The following is an 8,916-nucleotide window of genomic DNA, read 5'->3' on the forward strand; positions in this document are numbered from 1 at the left end:
GTCAGGCGACCGCGGGTGGTGGCGCCCGTGCGGTGGCGGCGGTGGGACGGGCTCGCGGGGGCCCGCGATGGGCCTGGCGGGCCGTGCGGCTGGGAGGCGCGGAGAGGACAAGTGGCGGCGCGTGATTGGGCGGCGGTGACGGTGCGGACGCGTCCGGCGCCGGGCGGACGTGTCCGGCGCGTGGAGGAAGGGGAGACTAGGGTTAGGGGGGATTTGATCCCAGATTTGGACGGGGAAGGCCTATTTATACATAGAAGGAGCTAGGAGGCTCCAAATGGAGTGCGGTTTTCGGCCACGCGATCGTGATCGAACGCTCTAGATGATGGAGAGGGTTTTGGTGGGTTTTGGGCCAACTTGGAGGGGTGTTGGGCTGCAACACACATGAGGCCTTATCGGTCCCTCGGTTAACTGTTGGAGTATCAAACGAAGTCCAAATGGTACGAAACTTGACAGGCGGTCTACCGGTAGTAAACCAAGGCCGCTTGGCAAGTCTCGGTCCAATACGGAAATGTCTAATCCCCACACACGAAAGAAAGGTAGAAATGGCCACCGGAGGAGAACGAAGCGCCGGAATGCAAAACGGACAACGGGGAAAATGCTCAAATGCATGAGATGAACACGTATGCAAATGCAATGCACATGATGACATGATATGAGATGCATGAAAATGACAACAACACACGGAGACAAAAACCCGAACCTGAGAAAAATAAAATAACTTAACGCCGGAAACGGCAAGAGTTGGAGTACAAATTGGGAAAGTCATATCCGGGGTGTTACACCTTGGGGGCGGTCACCGAACCCGTACACTTTGGCAACCCTTGGGGGCGGTCACTGAAACCCGTCAAATTGCTCGGGGCGATCTCCACAACCTAGTTGGAGACCCCGACGCTTGCCCGGAGCTTTACACCACAATGATTGAGCTCTGAACACCAACAACCGTCTAGGGCGCCCAAGCACCCAAGAGGAACAAGCTCAAGGGTACCAAGCACCCAAGAGTAATGAGCTTCTCAACTTGTAACTTCCACGTATCACCGTGGAGAACTCAAACCGATGCACCAAATGCAATGGCAAGGGCACATGGAGTGCCCAAGTCCTTCTCTCTCAAATCCCACTGAAGCAACTAATGCTAGGGAGGAAAATGAGAGGAAGAACAAGAAAGAGAACACAAAGAACTACAAGATCTAGATCCAAGGGGTTCCCCTCACATGGAGGAGAAAGTGATTGGTGGAAATGTGGATCTAGATCTCCTCTCTCTTTTCCCTCAAAAACTAGCAAGAAATCATGGAGGGATTGAGAGTTAGCAAGCTTGAAGAAGGTCAACAATGGGGAAGAACACGAGCTCAAAGGATAAGGTTCATTGGGGAAGAAGACCCCCTTTTATATGAGGGGGAAAATCCAACTGTTATGTGCTCAACCCGCACATGAGCGGTACTACCGCTCCATGAGCGGTACTACCGCTCAAGAAGAAGAAACATGGAAAAGGAGCAACAAAACATGAACCTTGGGGCAGTAGTACCGCAGGAGACAGCGGTGCTACCGCTGGGTTAAGCGGTACTACCGCTCCCTTCGACGGTACTACCGCGCAGAACGAAGGGGAAAGGGAAAGAGGGAACCGGGCGGTACTACCGCGGAGGAAGGGCGGTACTGCCGCACTACTGCCGTAGCGAGGTACCACACAATCCGACACAGAAAAAGACCCCTCGAATCGACGCGGTAGGGACCTGGTAAGCCAGCGGTAGTACTGCTGCGGAGTCACCGCCGGTACTACCGCTGCGGAGCGGTACTACCGCTTGAGACCCCTCAGCGGTACTACCGCTGGGTACCACGGTACTACCGCTGGGACCCTGACAAAAACCACACTAAAGAAAACAAGAACTGCCATAACTTCTGCATATGAGCTCCAAATTGAGCAAACTCAAGCTTGTTGGAAACAGGACGACGAGAAGCATCAAAACAGCGACTGGTTATAGTAAGAAGAGGCAGGGGAGGTATGCCTAACAAAAAGAGGAGTGAAACCTCCAACCGAGAAGAACCGGCAAAACCTCCAACATCGAAAACATCATAGAAGATGCAACATCATAGAAGATGCAAGTGAACTCTGTTTTCGATGAACTCAAGCTTGTCAACAAGATGACTATAAGCTCTAAGACTCACAAAGAGAACCAAACAAGAACCAATAAAGATTATGCAAGGAAGCAATGGTTTGAGCTCTCAACGAACGATACGATCAAGCTACTCATTGAGAGCCCCCCTTGATAGTATGGCAATCGATCCTATAACCCGGTTTCCCAACTACCAGCATGAGACCGGTAAAATAGAAAACCTATCAAGGGCAAACCTTTGCCTTGCACATGGTCCACTTGAGCTAGATGATGACGATCTTGACTCCCTCAAGTTGGACCACCTTTCTTGATTGGGTTGACTCGATGAAGACTAGTTGATTGCTCCCCCATACTCCACTATGGGTGAGCCACTCTTCCGCACATCTTCACAAGTCCATTGTCACCATAAAGGATGGCAAGCTTCAAGCATTTGATCTCTTCGTGATGCTCCACTTGAACTTGCACACCGCAACCTTTCTTGATTGTGTTGACTTGATGAAGACTAGTTGATTGCTCCCCCATACTCCACTATGGGTGAACCACTCTTCCGCACATCTTCACAAGTCCATTGTCACCACAAAGGACAGCAAGCTTCAAGCATTTGATCTCTTCATGATGCTCCACTTGAACTTGCACACCGCAACCTAACCCCACAAAGAACCCTCACGAAGACCATGGGTTAGTACACAAAGCGTAATTGACAATGCTTACCATACCATGGGATCACTTGATCCCTCTCGGTACATCTTCTATGCTTTGTGGGTTGGTCAACTTGATTCACTCTTTGACTTAGTCTTGATCAACCTCTCACAAGACCAATCTTTAGGTAATTCCTTGAATAGCACCTTGGTCGACACAAACTCTCCTTGAAACCAACACATGTACTCCAAGAAAAGCCTATGGACAAAAACCTTCAAATATAAGTCAAGGCAACCATTAGTCCATAGAGATTGTCATCAATTACCAAAACCAAACATGGGGGCACCGCATGTTCTTTCATTACTTGACCATGATGAACCTACAAACTATGAGGAAGCGATGATGAGCCCAGATTCCACAAAATGGCTTGAGACCATGAAATCTGAGATGGGATCCATGTATGAGAACAAAGTGTGGACTTTGGTTGACTTGCCCGATGATCGGCAGGCCATAGAGAATAAATGGATCTTCAAGAAGAAGACTGACGCTGACGGTAATGTTACTGTACAAAGCTCGACTTGTTGCAAAAGGTTTTCGACAAGTTCAAGGAGTTGACTACGATGAGACCTTCTCACCTGTAGTGATGCTTAAGTTCGTCCAAATCATGTTAGCAATTGCTGCATTTTATGATTATGAAATTTGGCAAATGGATGTCAAAATTGTATTCCTTAGTGGATATCTTAAAGAAGAGTTGTATATGATGCAACCAGAAGGTTTTGTCGATCCAAAAGGTGCTAACAAAGTGTGCAATCTCCAGCGATCCATTTATGGACTGGTGCAAGCCTCTCGGAGTTGGAATATACGCTTTGATAGTGTGATCAAAGCATATGGTTTTATACAGACTTTTGGAGAAGTCTGTATTTACAAGAAAGTGAGTGGGAGATCTGTAGCATTTCTGATATTATATGTGGATGACATATTGCTGATTGGAAATGATACTGAATTTCTGAATAGCATAAAAGGATACTTGAATAAGAATTTTTCAATGAAAGACCTCGGTGAAGCTGCTTATATATTGGGCATCAAGATCTATAGAGATAGATCAAGACGCTTAATTGGACTTTCACAAAGCACATACCTTGATAAAGTTTTGAAGAAGTTCAAAATGGATCAAGCAAAGAAAGGGTTCTTGCCTATTTTACAAGGTGTGAAGTTGAGTCAGACTCAATGCCCGACCACTGCAGAAGACAGAGAGAAAATGAAAGTCATTCCCAATGCTTCAGCCATAGGTTCTATCATGTATGCAATGTTGTGTACCAGACCTGATGTGTGCCTTGCTATTAGTTTAGCAGGGAGGTACCAAAGTAATCCAGGAGTGGATCACTGGACAGCGGTCAAGAACATCCTGAAATACCTGAAAAGTACTAAGGATATGTTTCTCATTTATGGAGGTGACAAAGAGCTCATCGTAAACGGTTACGTCGATGCAAGGTTTGACACTGATCCGGATGACTCTAAGTCACAAACTGGATACGTATTTTTATTAAATGGTGGAGTTGTCAGTTGGTGCAGTTCCAAGCAGAGCGCCGTGGCGGGATCTAAGTGTGAAGCGGAGTACATTGCTGCTTCGGAAGCAGCAAATGAAGGAGTCTGGATGAAGGAGTTCATATCCGATCTAGGTGTCATACCTAGTGCATCGGGTCCAATGAAAATCTTTTGTGACAATACTGGTGCAATTGCCTTGGCAAAGGAATCCAGATTTTACAAGAGAACCAAGCACATCAAGAGATGCTTCAATTCCATCCACGATCAAGTCAAAAAGGAAGACATAGAGATTTGCAAGATACATACGGATCATAATGTTGCAGACTCGTTGACTAAGAGCCTCTCATGAGCAAAACATGATCAGCACCAAGACTCCATGGGTGTTAGAATCATTACAATGTAATCTAGATTATTGACTCTAGTGCAAGTGGGAGACTGAAGGAAATATGCCCTAGAGGCAATAATAATGTTTTTGTTTATATTTCCTTATATCATGATAAATGTTTATTATTCATGCTAGAATTGTATTAACCGGAAACTTATTACATGTGTGAATACATAGACAAACAGAGTGTCACTAGTATGCCTCTACTTGACTAGCTCGTTAACCAAAGATGGTTAAGTTTCCTTGCCATGGACAAAGAATTGTCATTTGATGAGAGGGATCATATCATTAGAGTACGATGTGATTGACTTGACCCATCCATTAGATTAGCACTTTGATCGTTTAGTTTATTGCTATTGCTTTCTCCATAACTTATACATGTTCCTATGACTATGAGATTATGCAACTCCTGAATACCGGAGGAACACTTAGTGTGATATCAAACGTCACAACGTAACTGGGTGACTATAAAGATGCTCTACAGGTGTCTCCAATGGTGTTTGTTGAGTTGGCATAGATTGAGATTAGGATTTGTCACTCCGTGTATCGGAGAGGTATCTTTGGGCCCTCTCGGTAATACACATCACTATAAGCCTTGCAAGAAATGTGACTAATGTCTTAGTTACGGGATGTTGCATTACGGAACGAGTAAAGAGACTTTCTGGTGACGAGATTGAACTAGGTATTGAGATACCGACGATCGAATCTCGGGCAAGTAACATACCGATGACAAAGGGAACAATGTATGTTGTTATGCGGTTTGACCGATAAAGATCTTCATAGAATATGTAGGAACCAATATGAGCATCCAGGTTGCACTATTGGTTATTGACCGAAGATGAGTCTCGGTCATGTCTACATAGTTCTCGAACCAGTAGGGTCCGCACGCTTAACGTTCGGTGATGATCGGTATTATGAGTTTATGTGCTTTGATGTACCGAAGGTAGTTTGGAGTCCTGAATATGATCACGGACATGACGAGGAGTCTCGGAATGGTCGATACATAAAGATCAATATATTGGAAGGCTATGTTTGGACATCGGAATGGTTCCGGATGAGTTCAGGCATTTACCGGAGTACCGGGGGGTTACCGGAACCCCCCAGGGAGCATATGGGCCTTAATGGGCCTTAGTGAGAGAGAAGAGAAGGCAGCCTAGGAAGGGCCCCCCCCATCCCAATCCAAATTGGGTGGGGGCGGCCCCCCTTTCCTTTCTCCTTCTTCCTCTTCCTTCTTTTCCTAGTTGGACTAGGAAAGGGGGAAGTCCTACTCCTACTAGGAGGAGACCTCCTCCCCCTTGGCGCGCCTAGAGAGGCCGGCCGGCCTCCCCTCTCCCTCCTTTATATAGGTGGGGAGGGGGCACCCTAGAACACACAAGTTGATCTCTTAGCTGTGTGCGGTGCCCCCCTCCACAGATTTCCACCTCGGTCATATCATTGTAGTGCTTAGGCGAAGCCCTGCGTCGGTAACTTCATCATCACCGTCATCATGCCGTCGTGGTGACGAAGCTCTCCCCCGACACTCAGCTGGATCTAGAGTTTGTGGGACGTCACCGAGCTGAACGTGTGCAGATCGCGGAGGTGTCCTACCTTTGGTACTAGGATCGGTCAGATCGTGAAGACGTACGACTACATCAACCGCGTTGTCATAATGCTTCCGCTTACGGTCTACGAGGGTACATGGACAACACTCTCCCCTCTCGTTGCTATGCATCACCTGGATGGATCTTGCGTGTGCATAGGAATTTTTTTGAAATTACTGTGTTCCCCAAGAGAAAGTTGTGGCTTATACCTCTCATCAGTTGAAGCCAAACGAAAGGAACTAACCCACTCACGATCTTGAGTTGGCGGCAGTTATACATGCATTAATAACATGGAGACATCTCTTGTTAGGAAGGAAATTGGACATTTTCACAAATCAGAAGAGCCTCAAGTATATATTTACTCAACCCAACCTCAACCTCAGGCAAACTCGTTGGGTCGAAATGATTCAAGAGTACAATCCAAGTATTGAATATACTCCAGGCAAGGCCAATGTGATTGCAGATGCTTTGAGCAGAAAGGCTTATTGCAACAGCTTAATTCTCAAGCCATTCCAACCAGATCTTTGTGAAGCTTTCCACAAGCTCAACCTCCAAGTTGTTCCTCAAGGTTTTCTTGCCAACCTTCAAGTCACTCCTACTTTGGAAGACCAAATTCATGAGGCACAACTCCTTGATACCATGGTGAAGAGAGTGAAACATGGTATCGCCAAGAGCCAACCCAAATACAAGTGTTATCGCATTGATGACAAAGACACTTTATTCTTTGAGGACCGGATTGTGGGTCCTAAAGGTGATCTAAGGAAGGTCATAATGAACGAAGCGCACAATTCTCTTATGTACATTCATCCAGGCAGTTCGAAGATGTACCATGACCTCAAGCAGTCGTATTGGTGGACTCGAATGAAATGAGAGATTGCTCAATTCATGAATGAATGTGATGTCTGCTGAACGGTGAAAGCAGAACACCAACGACCAGCGGGTCTCCTCCAACCTCTTGCTATTCCAGAATGGAAGTTTGACCATATTGAAATGGACTTCGTTACTGGATTTCCCAAGTCCGAGTGTGGGAATGATGCTATCTTCGTTGTCATTGACAAGCTTACAAAAGTGGCTCATTTCCTTCCAATCGAAGAATCTATCACAGCAACTCAGTTGGCATAGCTATACACCTCTAGAATTGTCTTGTTGCACGGTATTCCTTAGTTGATATCTTCAGATCACGGAAGAATTTTCATTTCCAAGTTCTGGGACTCCTTCCAGAAGGCCATGGGTAACAACATTCACTTCAGCACAACTTTCCATTCTCAAACAAGTGTGAAAGTCGAGCGATTCAATCAAATTCTTGAAGACATGCTCGGGGCTTGTGTCATCTCTTTCGGTATGAAGTGGGAAGATTGTCTTCCATATGCCGAGTTCACCTACAACAACAGTTTCCAAGCAAGTTCGGGCAAGGCCCCATTCAAAATTCTATATGGCAGAAAGTGTCATACCCCTCTCAATTGGTCTGAGACTGGTGAACGCCAACTTCTTGGCAACGACTTGATCATAGAAGTTGAAGAAATGTGTAAAGTCATCCATGAAAATCTCAAAGTCGCGCAATCACGCCAGAAGAGTTACTATGATAGCAAGCACCGTGACTTGGCTTTCAAGATCGGACACCATGTCTACCTCCGCATCTCTCCAATTAAAGGCACTCGTCGCTCCGGTATCAAAGGGAAGCTTGCCCCTAGATATGTAGATCCTTTCAAGATCATTGGCAAAAGAGGCGACCTTGCCTATCAACTTGAGCTTCCGTCCAACTTCGCAAATGTGCACGATGTGTTTCACATGTCACAGCTTCACAAGTGCTTCAAGACCCCCGAGCGCACTATCAACTTCAAAGAGATTGATCTCCAAGCAGATTTGTCTTATCATGAGCATCATGTTGCCATTCTTGAAGAAACCGAGCGCAAAATTCGCAACAAGTCAATCAAATTCCTGAAAGTGAAGTGGTCACACCATTCCGACCGAGAAGCCACCTAGGAACGCGAGGACCGCCTCCGTTCTGAATATCGGGAGTTCTTTCAGTCCTAAATCTCGGGACGAGATCCTCTTGTAGTGGTGGAGTGTTGTAGCACCCCGGATGTAACTTTCCATATTTGTAACTCTGACTCTTGCCATTTCTGGCTATGTGATATGATATTCCCTTTGTGGTTGGGTTTTTGTCTTCGTTTTGCATTTTGTTCATGTCATGCATTTCATATCATGTCATCATGTGCATCTCATTTGCATTCGTGTTCATCTCATGCATCCGGTCATTTTCCCCGTTGTCCGTTTCGCAATCCGACACTCCCGCATGCACCCGTTGCACCCCTCAAATCTCGTTTCGTGAGCGGGAGAAAAACTTTCTCGGAATGGGTCGATATTTGTCAAGTGACCTTGGTACATCACCGATAGGCCTCCTGCCAATTTTCGTTCCATTTGGAGGTTGTTTGATGCCCCAACGGTTAACCGGGTAACCGTAAAAGCCCCTCTCTTGTTGCAGCCCAACACCCCTCCAAAACAGCCCACTAGCCCATCTAAACCCCCTCCATGCTCTCCGCCGTTGGATCATGATCGTGTGGGCGAAAACCGCACCTCATTTGGACACTCCTAGCTCCCTCTACCTATAAATATGTGCCTCTCTCCCAAAATTTCGCAGTTGAAACCCTAAAAATCCCCC

This window comes from Triticum dicoccoides, chromosome 2A, assembly GCF_002162155.2.
Source record: "Triticum dicoccoides isolate Atlit2015 ecotype Zavitan chromosome 2A, WEW_v2.0, whole genome shotgun sequence".
Lineage (NCBI taxonomy): Eukaryota > Viridiplantae > Streptophyta > Magnoliopsida > Poales > Poaceae > Triticum > Triticum dicoccoides.